The sequence below is a fragment of the Oryzias melastigma genome, linkage group LG22, assembly GCF_002922805.2.
Source record: "Oryzias melastigma strain HK-1 linkage group LG22, ASM292280v2, whole genome shotgun sequence".
NCBI classification, from domain to species: Eukaryota; Metazoa; Chordata; class Actinopteri; order Beloniformes; family Adrianichthyidae; genus Oryzias; species Oryzias melastigma.
In genome coordinates this window covers 20,815,296-20,833,720 of record NC_050533.1, presented here as the reverse complement: position 1 = coordinate 20,833,720, position 18,425 = coordinate 20,815,296, and the positions used below count along the sequence as shown (strand labels likewise).

The following is an 18,425-nucleotide window of genomic DNA, read 5'->3' as shown; positions in this document are numbered from 1 at the left end:
AAACAAACAAAAATAGTGAGCATGGTGTCCAAATTGCTTTAAAAATTTCAGGACACAGGATAGACCTGCACTATATGGTTTTTTGGGAGATAGGGAGCAGTGTACCAGTGTGTATTATACTACGTTCAAGAACACGCTGAAATTCAGTTTGAGTTTCTCCTTCATGATCACTTGTCAAACTGTTGATACTTAAAAGGGAGACCAAACATCACTACCAAATCAGAGACCCTGATTGGTCAAAGTTAAACCTGGTCAATCTTAGCCCACAAATGGTTGTAGAATCTTGTGTAGTGAAGCGTGAACATGAGAGTTTTGAATGCGTGTAACACATGTGTTTGAACTTGTGTTGGAACACGGGTTGCCAACAGTTGATATGAATGCAGATAGATTTAAGCCACTTGGAACCAACGCAAAAGTAAAAGAAGCATAACGTTGTAGTAATAACGCCTACAACTGGAGACACATGAAGGACGCAAACTAAACGTTACCATGTTCCTGGTTTCTGTAAGTATTAGCCTCATGGGAGTCGGATGAACAGTAGGGCTGGGAATCTCTGGGTACCTCACGATATGATATCGCGATACGTGGCTCACGATATCGATGATATCGCGATACTGTGATAATTGGTAAAAATCATATCTAACAACTCACAATATATAAAAAGACCACATATTTTTTCAAAAAATATATTCCCATTTATTTTTTTAGCTTGAACACAATAATAATAAACAACTTATCTTATTTGTTGCATGAAATAATACATACTTTAGTCCAACATTGCTGAAATCAGTAATACTATGTCAAGCATTGACACCAACTGAATTTGAATTATCTGTAAAATTCAGTGTTAACAATAGTAAACATGAGCAGCAGTGCCAGTACTTAGTGCAAAATTGTTGTAAACAACAGAACAAAAATTAAATAATTCAAGTTGCCAGAAACAATACGCGCCCCCTATTGTTAACTGGGCTTTGGGGTGATCATCTAAGAGTGTATGTGTGCTGGATTACAGGCACAAGCATCAGTATTTACATGAGTGTTTAGCAAATCAATGCAATGGAGAGAAGAGAATGAGATCAAGAAAAAAATAATAAAAGGTGCTTCTGGAACAAATGAAGCAGACTGCAGCCTTTGATCTGTGTGTATCTACCCCTCCCAGTTTTTGAACAATCTGCCAGAAATTGTCGTACTGCATATTCATCAACTGCAAATGCGCAAAATAGATTGCACGCACTATTTTGTCCATTTAACGGTCGCTATCCGGTTAATAAATCCAGTGCGTGGCGGTTTCCATCTATACATCTACACACAAACCTATAGTCAGTCTAACTCAGGGGTGTGCAATCTTTTTGACTTGTGAGACACAAAGGGTTCTAAAATTTGACAGAAGGGTCGGACCAGGAACAGAATATTGAGATCTTTTGGTAAGAAAGAAAAATCATCAAATCTGAATAAAAACATGTTTTATTTTAGATTAATAACAAATGTATATAATACAAAACAGAGCATTTTGGGGGTTTCATTTTAAAACTGACTTTAGTGACTTTTTAGCGCCAATTGGACCAATGGTTTAAAGTACGTCAGGGAAAAACGGAAACGTAGAGAAATGCTGCGTTCAAGTGGTGTTGGAAAGATTGGAAAAATGACTGTCCGACTCAGAAAACACAAAAAAATGACAAATCTTCCGTATAAATGCAGAATAACTTCCAGCACCTAAACAAAGGTCAATGTATTTATAGTGTGAAAATAAAGCAAAAAAGGATTATTATTTGAATTACATCCCACTTGGGGGGGATTAAATAGTTTAACAGGCCAAATTTGACCCCCTGGTCTAATCCATGAATAGTTATAGACCTGGTATTGCAAGTGTCGTAGAAAACCAACAACAACAAATATATCAGATTTATTTGTATGACAGACTGAAAATCTGTCTAATAACATACACTATGTATGACAAAAATTACATTTTCAATCTAAAATTTCAAAAGATGTTATTTTTGTTAAAAATCTGACAAAGTTGCCAAAAGGGAAGGATATTAATTTGATGGGCTACAAAAAATATGTTTTAATTTTCTTTTTAAAAATAATGTTTTACACATTTTTAACCCTAATCTTTAAATTAATTTTAATGTTTTTACATTCAGAGTTTTCTAAAATGTTTTATTCACTGATTGTGACTACTGTGAGTGACGTCTTGCCAGGGACAAGAGAAATGACATGGGGTGTCAAACAACTGGTCCTGCATTTAAGGAGCAAGACCCCCAAAAGAGTCATTATTTATGCTACATCACCACATCAGTATTCCTTGAGCCACTGGCTCACAAACTCTGAATGAACTTCTGCTGATTTGCAGAAACTATATCCTTGAAAACGACACGTTTTAGCGATTTTGACTAAAAACAGCTTAATCATGATTATTTTACATAGATCAAAATATGATCAGAGTGGGACTTTATGCATTTTATTTTTAGATTTGATCATAAAGCTGACTTTACATCTCTTAAGCTTGTCCACATAGTTTAATATTCTCTACTAAACATCTTCCTAATTTGCATTAAAAGTGCACAAGGGAAAAAATATGTGTAACCTCATGAATGATTGCTCACAATTTTGAAAATTGATTAAAATGATAAAAATCAGTGCTAAAGTGAGATAACCCCATTTAAAAATCAACTAGATATTTAACTAAATTAGTTCAATTATAAAAAGCTAAATCTTTAATTCAGATTAAAGTTAAATGAGCGGCTGCCACAGATTCTAACATCGGTCTGTGTTCAGTAAAATGGAAGTTTTGAGCTGAAGAACTATTAACAATTTAGATATGCTCAACTTGAGAATGAAAATGAAATAAATGTTAATGTAATGGTTTAAAAGAATAAAGGAAGATTAAATACAAAACAACACAACCCAACTGAAGCACGGCTTCTGTACGCAACAGTTCTGTCTGGGTTTAATGGAGTTTTATTAGCTTTTAACTTTCTTTTGTTTGTTTCCTAGCGTTTTTATTTTAGCCATTTTTTAATTCCCTTCTTATAAAAAAAAACGAGTTTGGATAAAAGTTGAATTATTAGTTTCTGTTGTTCATATCCAAACACAGCAGAAGGAAAACTGACTTACAGAGCCCCCTTGTGTTCCCTGCACATGCACTAGTGGCCTTTTCAGTGTAAAGCACAGCAAAAACCCAAACACACTGAATGAACATGTTTAGGTTACAATTTTAGTTGGAATGAAAATCAGATTGAGTTCCATGCAAATCCAAACCGTGACATCCATATTAAAACTGTGTATTGCAGACCAGCAGTCAGTCAGGGATATGTTTAGACACCATTGATCTCACAGCTGATAACACTCTTGCTGATGCAGGTTGTGTTTATGGTAATAGCAGGGCACCCAAGCTCTATTAGTGTCCATCAACTGTTGTGCTAAATGCCAAACCAACAGTGTACCTGTCTGAAAATACCACAGACCTGGATGAGAGTGGAGCATGAGAGATCTCTGGCCTGTTAGCTGCATCTCCTCTCTCAGTGTGTATCCGAAGCCAAGCTGAGCTGCTGCCCTGAGGTGTAATAACACTCACAATCAAGAAAACAGGATTGTTCCAGAAACGGCAGGCAAGAGAGCCAGGAGGCATTTGACGGAAAATCATCCAAGTTACCTTTTGGATCTTTGTATTTGCAAAGACAGCCTGAAGGGAATTCATTCCCGACTGAAAAGCATAAAGGTTTTGTTAGCACATATGACACATAAAAACACAATAGTGTCATAGTTTATTAGAAATTCTGACCAAGAAGCATAAGGAATCGGTTAGGCACGCCTACCGGATTTTCCGTGCTATGGGACACACCAGATTATAAGGTGCACCGTCTATGAATGGCTTGTTTTTTAACTTTTGCCATGATTAAGGTGCACCGAACTATAAGGCTTTTTAAGGAAGACAAAAGAGTCCAAGAAAAACCATCAGTGAATCAGACTTTAACGACTGCATAGTAACTCTTGAATTTGCATGTATTACTCAACACGTTAGCCATGTTAGCTTATTCTGAAGACTTTTGACTTCAAATCTCATTTGCAACAAATAAAAAACAGACTGATACAGCTAAAACAAATGCTAGTGTCACTATGCTAACTCCCAACCTTTTTAAAAAACATATTTCCACACCGCTATGTTAGCATACAACTGACTCCTAATCTTATTTACAACACATAATACAAAGACTGAAACCGCTAAGACAAATGTTGCTGTGACTATAGTATAGCACTGTACTATAGTATAGTACTATACTAATTCTAAACCTTGTTAGTAACTTGTAATGAAAGATAACAATCCAACGTAGCTACATGCTAGCCACTTTAGCATATTCACATTACCTGTAACAAGCTTGCAACGACTAAAAAACTAGTATGATGCTGTTCAAACAAATGACTTCACTAACTCCAAATGTTGTCACACATAACAAAAGCAGTATGTTATCAGGAAAACAAACATCGCTCTGGCTACGCAAACTTCCAACTTTGCTAATAGCATTTAAAAAAAGCCTGGTTTGACACGCTAGTCATGTTAGCTTATTCCTAAGACTTTAAAATCCAAACCTAGTTTGCAACAAATAAAAACACTTTGATACCGCTAAAACAAATGTTACTGTGGCTATGCTAACTACCAACCTGCTTAATAACACAAACACAGTTCCACACCGCTACGTTTGCATAAAACTATAACTGATAATCTTGTTTGCAACAAATAAAAACACTTTGATACTGCTATGTTACTGTGGCTATGCTATTTCCAAACCATGTTAGTAGCTTGCAATAAAAATAAATAAATAAATAAATAAAAATAAAAAAACTATCTGACACCGCTACATGCTAGCTGTTTCATATTCACAATACCTGTAACTTCAAACTAAGTTTGCAATAAGTAAAAAAAAAACAGTGTGATTCTGTTAAAACAAATGCTACTATGACTGTGCTAACTCCCAATGTTTGTAGTAACACGTAACAAAAGCAGTATGATATCAGGAGAACAAACATTGCTGTGGCTACATAAACGCCAAACTTTGCTAGTAGCATTAAAAAAAGACTAGTCTGAGACGTTAGCCATGTTAGCTTATTCCTTAGTCTTTTACCTTGTTTGCTACAAATAAAAAAAGTAGTTTGATACCGCTAACACAAATGTTTCTGTGGCTATGGTAAATCTAAATTTGATAGTAACTAGAAAAGAAAAAAACAGTTCGACACCGCTACACGCTAGCTATTTTAGCTCATTCACAATCACAACCTTGGTTGCAGTTCATAAAAAAAAATAAAATAAAAATAATAGACTGATACTGTTAAAAATAATTTTACAATGATAAAAACTATTAGCAACTTGTAAAAAATATATTTAAAATAACAGCCAACCTTGGTTGGAACTCGTAAAAACAGAAATTTGACAGAACGCTATACTTCTCCAAATCCCTCTAACATCAGTAAACACAAATGTGGTGCTTTGTAAAATAAAAGGCTATAGTGCACCTTATAGTGTAGAAAATACAGAATAACAACTGTGTGAAACATCTTGGTTTTGAATTAGTGATGTGGTGAAGGAATGAGCAAAGTGACAATGTCCTTGCAGAAGGTAAAAATGTCGATGTTTTTGACCCAGAAGATCGCAAAACAGAACATTTAAATGTCGGCAAGAGAACCATCAATATTTTAAATTGTTTTCACGAGTTCAAAAGCCTTGCTCTGGCAGAGAATAACTGCTGGGTAAAACAAACAAAGAAATAATAGTAAGACATCAAGTGTTAGCAACGTTTCATTGTATTTGAACAACAAATTAGTTGTTGGTTGTTGAACCTCAGGAGCTTTTGCTAAAAGTGACTAAAACTGCAGAAAAACAGTTTATTTAACTTGTGTGTCAATTTTCAAGACACTACAGTCAAGTGCTCCTCTGGTCTGATCTCTGCCCTTCAACACACCCTTCCCTCAGTGGATGTGTGGAATTGCTCTCACTGGTTGCAACCCAGCAGCGCCTGTGTCAATGGAAGTATGCTTGGTTACCATGGCAATCATATTTTTTTCCCTCTTTTTTCCCCTCAACAGCAGCAGCATAGATGCAGAGAGAGAGGAATGAGTGGCTCCTCAGATGAGCACATTGAAACAAAGAGCATCACAGATGGGCTCCGGCCTCCAGTGTTTGGCTCAATCACTGCTGGAGTTTGAAAAACGTATGGCCTCCTGTAAAGCCATAACAAACATGTTTCCTGTAAAGCCAGAGCCTTGTTGGGAGTCATGCTGAAGTAGATCTGTGTGGAGTATTTTCACTCCACTCATGTTTGGTAGATAAACGGAGTCTGTCTTCATGGATGGAACAGATGCACACTGAGAAAAGTGAGAAAGGGGGGATTAAGCCTAATAATGTGATTTAATTTGTAAAATTATAAAACTTTACTTTCATTTTCAGTCATTTAAAAGTTTGCTAAGAGTGTCAGAGCAAAGCTGCTTTTGTCCACCTCAGAAAATGCTGGAAATACGCTTATTGAGTAAAGCGGTTGAAGATTTTTAGAAGTCAAAAGAACCCTGAAGCTAAAGATCCGATGTTAAACGATTGAAGAAACATTCAATAGAAATGTTTTAACAATGTTTTGGTTGTTTTTGCTTAGACTTGCATTTATGATTCTTTAGATAATTGAAGTGTAGCTGCAGCTAATCTTGGTCTAAAATTGTCATCTCATTTTTTTCTCCTACTAAAAACTTTCATTTTTGTGAACATCATTAGAATATAGAAACTTTTATCTAAATTTTACTGAAAAAAGCTAAATGAGAGACACTAGATTCTTTCTTTGTCTAGGTTCCTCGCTTTATCTAGTATATATTCTGTCACTGAAACATGTCACTGGTTAAAAGAAGAAAAAAATAGATATATAAAAAAGAGATGTCAGCTCGTAGAAAATTAGAAATTGGTGTCATAAATATTAAAGTCGTGTTCAGATAGAAAGAAAGTCTGCATCTTTTAAGTGAAGTATGAAAAAAAGTGCAATTTAAGAGGAGACATATCATTTTGGAGTTTTTGGAGACTGATGAAGTAAAAATATTGTAAGATAGGTTTCTTCTCTAGTCCAGTAGAGCAGTACAGCATCCGGCAATAAGGATGAAAGTTAAAGTCTTACTGGCTTTGAGGGACAACAGAACAAAGCGTATAACACAGCAGTGGATGCAGTTTATTTTTCTCTGACAAAAACAAATCTTTTTTTTATAATACTTCATTATATAACGCACATGTAAAAAAAGAACTATTAACATTTGCAGATGGAAAGGAGAAATCTTCATCAGCTTGTCAACACAGCAGCACAGCAACAAGCTCTGCAAGCTGCACATTAAAATAGAAACGCACACGTGCTGCAAGAAGGCTTAACATCTGCAGACATAAAAATACTCCAATCTGACAACATGGCGTCACTTCTGATTCACTCCTCTGAATCAGCAGTGGAGGGGAGGTTAAGGGGAAACCTTATTATCACATTGAAACAGGACACCTGCTGCAGTTGTATCTTATTGTATCTTCCGGGGAGAAAAGCTTTATTTTTTTTATTTATTACATGGTTTTAAATTTGTACAAACCATAAACTACTTTTACATATATTCAATTTATTTATAGAATATTTGTTTTTGTTGAACAATGAGAAACTGGTTTCATCTATCTCATTGTAGCCATTCCATTGGACAAACAAGCTTCCCCTTAAACACTAACTCAGCGTTGTGTGTTTAGCGCTGTTGTGAAATCTTTACGTTGCTCTTTTTTTATAGAAAATATTTTGAGTTTTTAAGAGGATTTCAGTTTACATAAATGGCTCCCAGATCATAAATGAAAGTAAAACAAACCATAAGCAACATGAGCACAGCTGCCATACAAGCACGACTCTGTTTGAATGTGTATTGTTTAGTTCATTTTGGCCAAAAAAACCAAAAACATGGATGTGTTTTATTTATCTATGTATTTATTTTTGTCTGTTTTCACCATTGTGTGAATCTGCCATAGATTTCTGTTTAGGACCCTTTTAGTGGCGACTCTTTCCCCTCCACAGTAAGAGCAGCAGTGGGCTGGCTCTGACAAGGGAAAGGATGAATCAATATACTCCATCAGCAGAACCGTCATTGTAGGCTGTTGAACTGTAATCATTGTTCATTCTGGCTTATCGCGCGGAACCTGTTTATGTCTGTAATTTGACTGGCTTGCATTACAAAGCCTGATGAGAAAACAGCTTTGTTTTTTTCTTCTTGAAGGCCTCTGCTGCCTCGCTTCTCAAATCAGTTTCAATCTATGGATGAACACATTGGCCAGCATGTAAAAAAAAAATAAATAATCTGTCCTCTTCGTCGTGCTAAAAGAGTGTTTTCTATGGTGGCCCTGAATTACAAATCACTTCTACAAATCACTTGACGCAAAAACATTTTAAAAACCACGACTGATAAAAAAAAGGTATAATTGTCTAGAAAACAAAACACAATTCCAGAAACCAAAACGTAAAAAACAAAAGTGAAAAAATATTTCAGAGAACCGAAGTAATTTCCAGCAAATATAATGTAATGTCAGTAAAACAAAACACAATGACAAACCTTAAAAGGTTATGGGACATTGCTGATTGGATGATGATATTTTTCCATCATTTTAACTGAAATTTGTTTTTACATGAAACCATACTGGATATTATCGTCCAATCAGCAACGTCCCATAATACCTACTTTCCCGGTTTCTCAGTGGGTATTCCCAAATTCCTTCCCTATTTGTTAACTACTGAAAAGCTATATAGTGCAGGACTATCTAGTGCCCCTGATTTCAAAAGCAATTCGGACACAATGGTGAATATGACGTCACCGATTTCATCAAGTTAAAAACTTAACCAATGGTGGAGAGGTTTAAGTATCTTTGGAGCTTGTTCAGGAGTGAGAGAAGATCGGAGCGTGAGATCGACAGGTGGATTGGAATAGTGTGTGCCGTTATACCGGTCCAATGTGGTGAAAAGAGAGCTGAGCCAGAAAGCAAAGCTCTCAATTTAACGAGAAATCTTCGTTCCAGTACTCACCTATGGTCATGAGCTCTGGGTCGTGACCGAAAGAACGAGATCCCGACTACAAGTGGCTGAAATGATCTTTATCCGGAGAGTGACTGGACACTCCCTTAGAGACAGGGTTAATTCTGAGTGTGTTCAAGCTAAACAAACGATGAGGAACTGTATTCCCCCTCAAAATATGTTTTTTTCTATATATTGTGAGTTATTAGACATGATTTTTACCAATTACCGCAGTGTCTTGATATCATTGATATCGTGGCCATGTATCACATCGTATCGTGAGGTACCCAGTGCTTCTCAGGCCTAGAATTTGGACTATGCCATTGTGTTTCGTTTTTCTAACATTTCATTTATTTTCTGAAAAAAATTAGTTTTGTTTTCTAGAAAGTTTTTTTTATATATATTGATTTCTGCTTTGAAAAAAGTGAAACGTTGGGTCAATTAATAAGTTCTACAATTTTTTGCATTTAAAATTATTTTTTTATATTGAATAAAACTTTTAAGTTGAGTTAATCATTAATTACATTTTTTTTAAATTCGATAGAAACGAATAATTTTAAATGCAACAAATGACTTAACTTTTGGTAATTGATCCAACCTCTCACTAATTTCAGTGAAATTTTGTTTTCTTTTCTTAATGTTTTTTTTAAGTACATGTTTTACCTTTTTATTTGCTGTCAGGATCTTAAATGTTTTTGCGTTTTGTTGATGTGATTTGTGTTTCAAAGCCATCACAGTTTTCATAGCTTGACTTCACAAGGAGCAAGTGTGAATTAGTTTTCTTTTTGTGGTGCACTTCATATACTTTCGTAACCACAGTGAATAGAAGCTTGAATTCTGCCTCTGAATGTTCCAATCTTTAATGTTCCATTGTAGTCAACATATGCGCCACAGTCAATAGTTAATGAAACCCGCGGTGAGGTTCCTTTTCTCTGCTAGCTGTGAGAGACAGTGCAAGGCGCAGCCGCCAGTAATTAAAGAAGCTCCTGTTTGGCTGTATAGATAATTAAATTAGCCTTTGCTGAATGTGTGAGTGTGTGTGTTTATGCACATGAATGTGTGAGGACGCTTTCAGACCACTATATGCTCAAATGGACGCTGGAGCATTTTGAATTCAATCCATTTGTTTATGTTTTATAAGCGTCTTCCAGTGTAGTTTAATTGAAAGCAGAGTCACTGACTCGGCCTGATCAATACTGTATTTGCGGGACAGTTTGCTCCTTATACAAAGCAGTTTTTTGCATCGGCAGAAGGACACAATCTATATGTGCAAACACAAGTGCAGACGCACAAGCTCTCACTCTTCCACTCTTTGAAGAGCAGGCCTAAAGGCATGAGTACAAGCACTGGGTACTGTTTACTCCTGCAGGAATTATGTATGCATGTGTTGGAATGAAATAAAGCAAAAGCAAACAGCGCCAGAAAAAACCGGGATGCCAGTGTTTGGGTTTTAGTGCGAGCGTTCATGCGAGCAGCAAACGCACATGTGTCTCTCAGCACGCAATGCCGTGTGTTTGCATGTGGATGACTGTTTTGTCACCCACGGCGAGAAGCGATCCCGCCATCTGACTATAAACACTGACGTGCTGATTATGAGTGAGGCTTCTTGGAGTCGATGTCATTCAGGAGAGGTGCGCGGTTTTCCTCACCGTGTTTCCAAGCAACACAGGACTCAGTATCAGCACTCAGATACCCCCCCAACATGGATCTGTGAGCTGGAGCTGCTCTTGGCATGGACTGTCACTCAGGACACTGACGAATCATTTCATTCTCAGAGCTCATTTGTTTAGTATTGAACCATTAAACTTAAACCAGAAAACACAAATCTTTAATTAGGTTTTTCATAGTAAAAATGTGATATATAAAAACTATAGTCCAAGAAAAGGTTTGTCTTCATCTTAGGGCTTGGTTGATAAATTAATTAATTGATTTAAATTGATCTAGCTTAATAGATCAATCATCGATTCATAAAAAAATTGATCGATTTAGCACATAGAGCTAAAGTCCGTTAGCTTGATGCTAACATTTAATGGAATTTCCCATAGGACGGCTAATGCTAACCCTCTGTCGACCTAAACATACATTGCTGACTAACAAATTTATAAACTAACAGAGATACATTTTGCAATATATTTTAAGGAAATATATGTAAAGTAACCATTTGTGGTCAGAACCACCATTTTTTGTACGTTCTTTGTTTATTCTTTTTGAAAAAAAAACTAGCACAATCGCCACCTAGTGGCCAAACTGAAATGCCCTCCAGGAGAAACAGAACACTGACAGACTGACTGTCTGTCTGTCTCACATGCTGGACAATAGTACATTCCATTTTCATTACGTCTCGTATCACCCTTGTGCTATCCTAGGCATGTCTACATTAAAAGTTGGGTCATCTGGACCCCAAAAGACAGGATGCTGAAATTTTCTTTCAAGGATTTTTTATCTTCTTTGGTGTCCGTTGCAGACACAAAATCCTGTTCACCTTTGACCTTGGGAGGGATCGCACATCAATATGTTTCTGTAAAGTGGCAGTAGTTCATTAGAAATTCATCCGAGTTGTGGACGGGATCTGCTAGTGAGGAGCAACCCCACCCCCCCTTCCCTTTCCTGTTCCTGAGACCTCAGAGGAGGTAGCACGTGGTCTGTCCAGCGTTTATCTAATAATGTCACAAATCTTTTTTAAACCATGTTTCTTTGTCTGCTCCTAAATAACATTTTGAATAAAGAAATACTCAATAATAATCCTTCAAATGTCCTTTAACATCAGAAAAATGTCACAAAAACATGTTAAAAACCCAATTTTAATGATTTGTCTTTAATGATGCTGTCAACTGTTTCCCCTGTCAGTCACTACCTGCTGCTGTGTCAGCACATTCATTGCTCAGTATATGCAAATATTCTCACACAATTTCTTCTAAAAATTCTTAGTAGATTGGTTTTAACCCCCTCCAGCAGGCCATCAGCAATTTGCAAAGGTGTCAGACTTATGGGGGGGTGGGGGCACTGCTCTGCAGCTTCAGCTAAAATGAATTGAGAGACTGAATGTCTGGTTTCAGTCATTGGAGAAGGTTTTATTTGTTACAAATAAACATCTTCAAAGAGAATTTATCTTTACTGTATTTATTCTTTACATATTTCCCTATTGTAAGCTTCTTTAATAGCAATTTCCTTTTTCCTGCTGCACTAAATATTAAACACAAGCACATCTTTTATACTGAACCCTGATCTTTCTGTTTACTTTATCTTCATGGTTTCTGCTCCAAGGTTGCTCTGAACTCACTTATACCTCCTGCATGCAAGATAAATAGTTTTATAAAAAAATCAAAATGTATTCAAACCTTATTGATGTTCTTAACTACAAAAATCCTCTTGAACATTCAGACATGTATTTATCATTATAAGAACTAAAAGTAGTTTATAAGAACTACCAGAAAAAGTTTTTGTCTGTGTCAGGGGTAAAATTATGGAACAGTCTGGGGGATGAACACGAGCAATGTCAAAACATTCATATCTTTACAAAAGAATGGTTTGGTCACAGTATAATGGGTATGGAATTAAAGGATAATGTATGTAATATTTCTCCAAAAGTGTGAAGCAATGCTAAGAATGGTGGTGATAATGAAAATGTTGATTTATTTATCATTAATATTTTCTTTGATGACATGCTGACAAAAATGTGTTGTTAAACATAAAAGGGGCGGGCTTTCATTAGCTCGGCTTCTGTCCACTCCTTTACCAACATGCCCAAATTCTGTTTGAAATGTTCTCATTCTTTTGTTAATGTTATGTTTTCAAGATGTTTTTCTTTTCTTTGATTTTTTTTTATTATGCTTCTTTGTTGAATTGTTATTGGCATGTTGGAAACATAAAATCAATCAAATCAATCAATCTTCCTTTAACTCAAAAAGATTCCTGATTCCATCTGATCAATCTGATCAACGACACACAGGTTCAGGGACAGCTGGTCATCCGGTCAGTTTAAAAGTGACATCATTACTGAATTCTGATCTTTTTCTTGTCGTCCTGGTCTCTAAGAACCAGATTTTTTGCATTTCTTCTTTCTTTCTGCACTTTTGGGCAAAAATGTCACCCCCACCACATACTCAAAAACTCACCAAAATGTGCACACACTAGTACCTGGTGAACATGAATTTTGGCCATAGTGGACAACCCCCCCCCAAAAAATGATGACGTCACGGTGGGAAATACCATCACAAAAAAGGCATGGGGTCAAAATCTCATCTGGGGCTCAAGAAAAAAATGTTTAATGAAACCAAAACACACGGGTAAATCTAAGAGAAATGTTTCAAATGATTATGGGATGGCCACAGAGCCAGCGACTTGGCATCCATTTTGAGGTAAAGTGTGACATTTTCCCACAATATGGCAAAAGAAAACCTCTGTTTGAGCAATCTTCTAAAAAATTACAGCCAAGTCACCAGGTTAGGCTTTGACTTCAGGAGGAGGCTGCTACCTTGAATTAAAAAACAATCATCACCTTTAGATTTATGCATTTTGATCTTTGCCTCCACCAGCTATTGGGGAGCCACTTTGGAAAACATGTTCGTTTTAAACATAGAGTTAACAGTTTTAGTGTGATACGGTTGCAAAAGTGGTATTTCCTTGTTGCTCGCAAATTCTTTAGGAGAATATTGTGAACATCTTAAACACAAATTGTTGGCTCAAATTGAACCAAATGGTTTTCCATATGATATGAACATTTTAGGTATGTGGACGTAAACCCTCTGTGACCAAGGAAATCTAAAAGTTTACTTTGGTAATTCTTAAAGTCAAGGGGTCCAACTAATTTTGGGCCAGGGGCCAATTTTGGTCAACCCGTCTGATCTCAAGTTGGCCAGACCAGTAACATAACAGCAAAATAACCTGTGGTCAATTAGTTATCTGTAGCTTTTTTTTTTTGTCTTTTTTTATCAGTTGGAAACAATGCTTCAAACAACCTAGTAGCCTTATCACTTATTATTACACATTTATTCACAGAGGCCAAAGGATTTTAAATAAAATGGATGAAGGAAAGTGGAGGACCTTAGGTAGCCCTTAACGCTAGGTTCACACTGGAGGCAGAAGCGCAGCGCGTGGCACCCACTCTTTCTGGCAATTCACAGCAGATGTACATTCTGTTGTTTTGCCATCATTGATAAGCTAATAACCAAAAAATATGACCCCATGTTTTTGCTAAGAAGAAGCAAGTAGGTCTACAGTTCTTTAGTTTATCTGTTGTTGAGACACACAGAGATAAGTGTCTGTTTTTCTATATTAATTTTTTGTGTGTGTGTTGTGATTGTATGTTTATTTTCATTTCTACAATCTATTTAGATACAAAAACATGAACATAAACATTTGTCAACTGTGGTGTTTTATTGTGAAAAATTGGTAATATTTGGAAAATAAACCAGATTTTCTCATGTATCTTGATGTAACTTCCTGCGAGAATTGACGCGGATCGCAAAATGATCCGCGAAATGATCTGCTGCACGGCGTGAGCCTTCCCCTGAGGACCGCAGCGGTCCAAGATGGTGTGACCCACACCATAAGCTAACCAGGGGGCTGAATGGAAGTGGCCTCAGTTCCGCGTCGCTTTGCGGTGCTTCCACGCCTAGTGTGAACCAGGCGTAAGCCGGTGAGGGCAGGTGGTGGTGGTGGGGTGATTAGAGGATGGCGAGGGGTGCTGTACAACACCGCTTGCAGCTTTAACTGTTATTGGACTTCAATTCCACCACATATTTTCTCCAAAATGCATGGGTAGTTGACTCATAAACTCTAAAATATTAGCCAAGACAGCAAAGGAAGCTCAGAGATCCCCCACCTGCCTCGCCCTGCTTGTGTGGTCTTGGCTCAGCTTCGCCTGATGCTTTCTTCTCCTCGTGTTCAGTGGAGCTCCGGGATTTCTTGCTGCAAGCAGGCCAGACAGGAGGTGTTGGCAGGGGATGGAAGTGTTGACTCTCCCCCGTGGATTGCGTTCCATCCTCCTCCTCTACCTAGCTGAGAGGCTGCTCGCCGGATGGCCCCTTAGCCGGCAGCAAGTCCCCAGCCATCCATCCCACACACCATCAACCCACACTGGGAAAGGGAAATTGCCTTCAAGTGGAAATGTGGCACTCCTGTGCACTTGTGTACATGCTTATACAAACACATTAATTCTCATTTGGCCAAATTAATTAACAATGCGCATAAAATGCAGACTGTATGCTTTTTAATGTGCTAAGTATGGATGAAAAAGAGCTTTTCTTTTATGTCTTGTGGAAGTGTGGGGAGGATGATAGAAGAAAGGAGCAGCAGAAAGTCTTTAATGGAGTAGTTACAAGTAGTTATAACCCCATGTTTCATAATCAGATCATATCCTAGCCAACAGGAATTTGCTTCTGGAGATACTATCGGCACTTGGGTAGTAATCAAAAGCTATCTTATCTATCTTCCCACATACTCCGTGATAACTAATATTACTTGGTGGATATCTGTTGCCAAGAGGGATTTTTTTTTTCTTAATGAACACCCGGGTGCTTTTTCCGCTGCTAATTTATGCATTCATTCTTTTTTGTTTCAAGTACAAAGGCGGGATGTGTCCCAGTTCTTTATGTTTCCCTCAGTGTGCCGAGCAAGACAGTGTCACTTGTGTAAAACGGCTCGAACATCTCAGCGCTCCTCTGAAGTTTTATTTTTCAATTGCCCAGTCAGTATGCAAGCCTTTTGGTGTTTCTCTTATAGCGAGTTACAGTACTTGAACTCTGGATTCTCCTTTTTTTTGTGGAGTGAGTGGGGATCTTCCAGTGCTTTGATAAACTTCTTAGAGAATTGTTTATGATTCCACTTTAGAGGTTTTTTATAACCTCCTCTGATGTGAAGAGGAGTAGAACCCGTGTACCTGAGCAGTGTGTAATCATAAGTATTGGACTCTGGAAAGGTGACCCCTGACAGCTCTAATAACAGTAGCCCTACACTAAAACAATGTCTTTAAAGAAAGGAACCACCTCCTTTGATGAGGCCATTGAAGTCTCGAAGTATTACTGTTATAGGAGAATGCAGGTGTTCAACATTCACTGTTGATGCTGGTGTTTCTAAAATAATATCATCGTTCAAACACTGAACTGTTGACTGCACGTTGTGTATTTTGTCCATGCTCACTAAGCATTGTAGAACAATATACCTCGATGCAGTTAAGATGAACGGTGGCTGACAGCTCACATGACGACAAAAGCCAAAGCATGACGACAAAGGCCACAGCATGAGGACAAAAGCCAGAGCACAATGACAAAAGCCGAAGCATGACGACAAAAAGTGAAGCACAACGTCAAAAGCCGGAGTACGACGACAAAAGCCACAACATGGCGACAAAGGCCAAAGCATGACGACTAAAGCCAAAGCATGACGACAAAAGCCAAAGCACGACGACAAAAGCCAGAGCACAACGACAAAAGCCGAAGCACGGCGACAAAAGCCACAACATGGCGACAAAGGCCAAAGCACGACGACAAAAGCCAAAGCACGACGACAAAAGCCAAAGCATGACGACAAAAGCCAAAGCACGACGACAAAAGCCACAATATGGCGACAAAAGCCACAACATGAAAACAAAAGACAAAGCACAATGACAAAAGCCGAAGCACAACAACTAAAGCCACAACACAACAATAAAAGCCACATTATAATGACAAAAGCCCCAGTATGACAATAAAAGACAAAGCACAATGACAAAACCCGAAGCGCAACGACAAAGGCTGATGGACGACAACAAAAGCCATAAAATAATGACAGAAGACAAGCACAACCACAAAAGCCAAAGCAAAACAACAAATGCCACAACAAAACGACAAAAGGCAAAGCACAATGACAAGAGCTAAATCACAACGACAAAGACTGGAGCATGATGACAGAAGCCACATGACAACAAAAGCCACAATATGACAACAAAAGGTACAGTACGACAAGAAAAGCCGAAGCACGACAATAGCCACAACATGACGACAAAAACAAAGACCAACAACAAAAACTGAAGCACAATGACAAAAGTCAAAGCACATCAACAATAGCCACAACATGATGACAAAAGCCACAACAGCAAAAGCCACAATACGGTGACAAAAGCCAAAGCACAGTGACAAAAGTTGAAGCATGACGACAAAAGTCGAAGCACATCAACAAAAGCCACAACACAACAAAAAAGGCTGAAGCACAATAACAAAAGCTGAAGTCAAAATAACTGATGCAATAACTTGTAATACTTCCAATGTGGAACATGAGGAAGGGTCACCCAGTCCAGTTCTCATAAATAGTCAATGGTTCAGTACACTAAGGATTACCATAGGAACATAAACTGTTTTACCCTAAATGCAGATTAACATCATTTGGTTTTTTCTACCCTCCTTATAATTACTAGACTTCTTTTAGGTGAAGGTAATTTAGTAAAACTGTAGAGTTGCTGCTTCCCATTTTTTAGCTCAGGACTAGTGCTTCAGAGAAGAAAGTTCATTGTAAAAATCCAGCAGAACTGTTCCACTTATTGGATTGCCTATTTCTGCAATTCCAAGGGTGAAAAAAGCAAAAAGATAATTGTATTACATCCTACAAAAGAAAATGCTGACGTCAAATGAATATTTTGATTAAGTTAAAATCATTGACCATAAATACATAATTAATTTAATATCTTTAACTTCCTCTTCAAATTCATTTCAGTGCTTTTTCTGTCATATCTTCCCTACTCCAATGTGAACACCATTCATGCTGTCATTTTACTGTCAAGTCCTAAAACTATAAATACATTAAAAAAAATGATGCTAAGGGTGAAACAACTACCTAAAATGGAATAGATGTTGGTTTTGATGAATTTACCAGTTTACACAGATGAATGAAAGAATAAACCATTAACTGTAGCGACAGAAGATTCTACAGTTTTGAGTTGGGATGTTTTTTACTATGGTCTTAGGTTGTGTCCGAATCCCCCCCCAAACCCTAACTACTAAAAAACTATATAGTGCGGGACTATATAGTGCCCAGGATTTTAAAGGTAATTCGGACATAATGTTCACTACTTTTTTGTTTTTGTAAAAACCGGATATGACGTCATCGATTATAGGAAGTGAAAATGGAACAAAAACGAACATTTCATAACAGTGTTTATTCATGACTCCACTGTGTTCTGATAATGAAAATGTGGATGGTTTATTCAAATATTGCATTTAAACACGTTTTTTGTTTGAAATTGTTCGACCGCAATGCATTGTGGTCTATATCCGCTAATCAAGTGACCACAATATACGCTTAACAGCAGCACCCATGGGTCAACCCCTGTACGGGTGCACAAAATTACTTTAATTCACACGCTTCTACTAAAGTCTTTGAGGTTCAGTGTCTTGCCCAAGG

General features: G+C 37.4%; 1 protein-coding gene and 1 long non-coding RNA gene across 3 annotated transcripts in view; both read left to right on the top strand.

Moving 5' to 3' along the window:
* The window catches only part of alk (ALK receptor tyrosine kinase), a gene marked incomplete in the record, with an annotated part of 583,514 nt that overhangs the window by 312,705 nt on the left and 252,384 nt on the right, over positions 1–18,425 (top strand).
* LOC118597978 overlaps positions 18,310–18,425 on the top strand; it is a 2,114-nt gene continuing 1,998 nt past the window's right edge. Inside the window, exon 1 of the long non-coding RNA XR_004947011.1 lies at positions 18,310–18,405. This is a non-coding gene — a long non-coding RNA (uncharacterized LOC118597978). The remainder of the gene's footprint in view (positions 18,406–18,425) is intronic.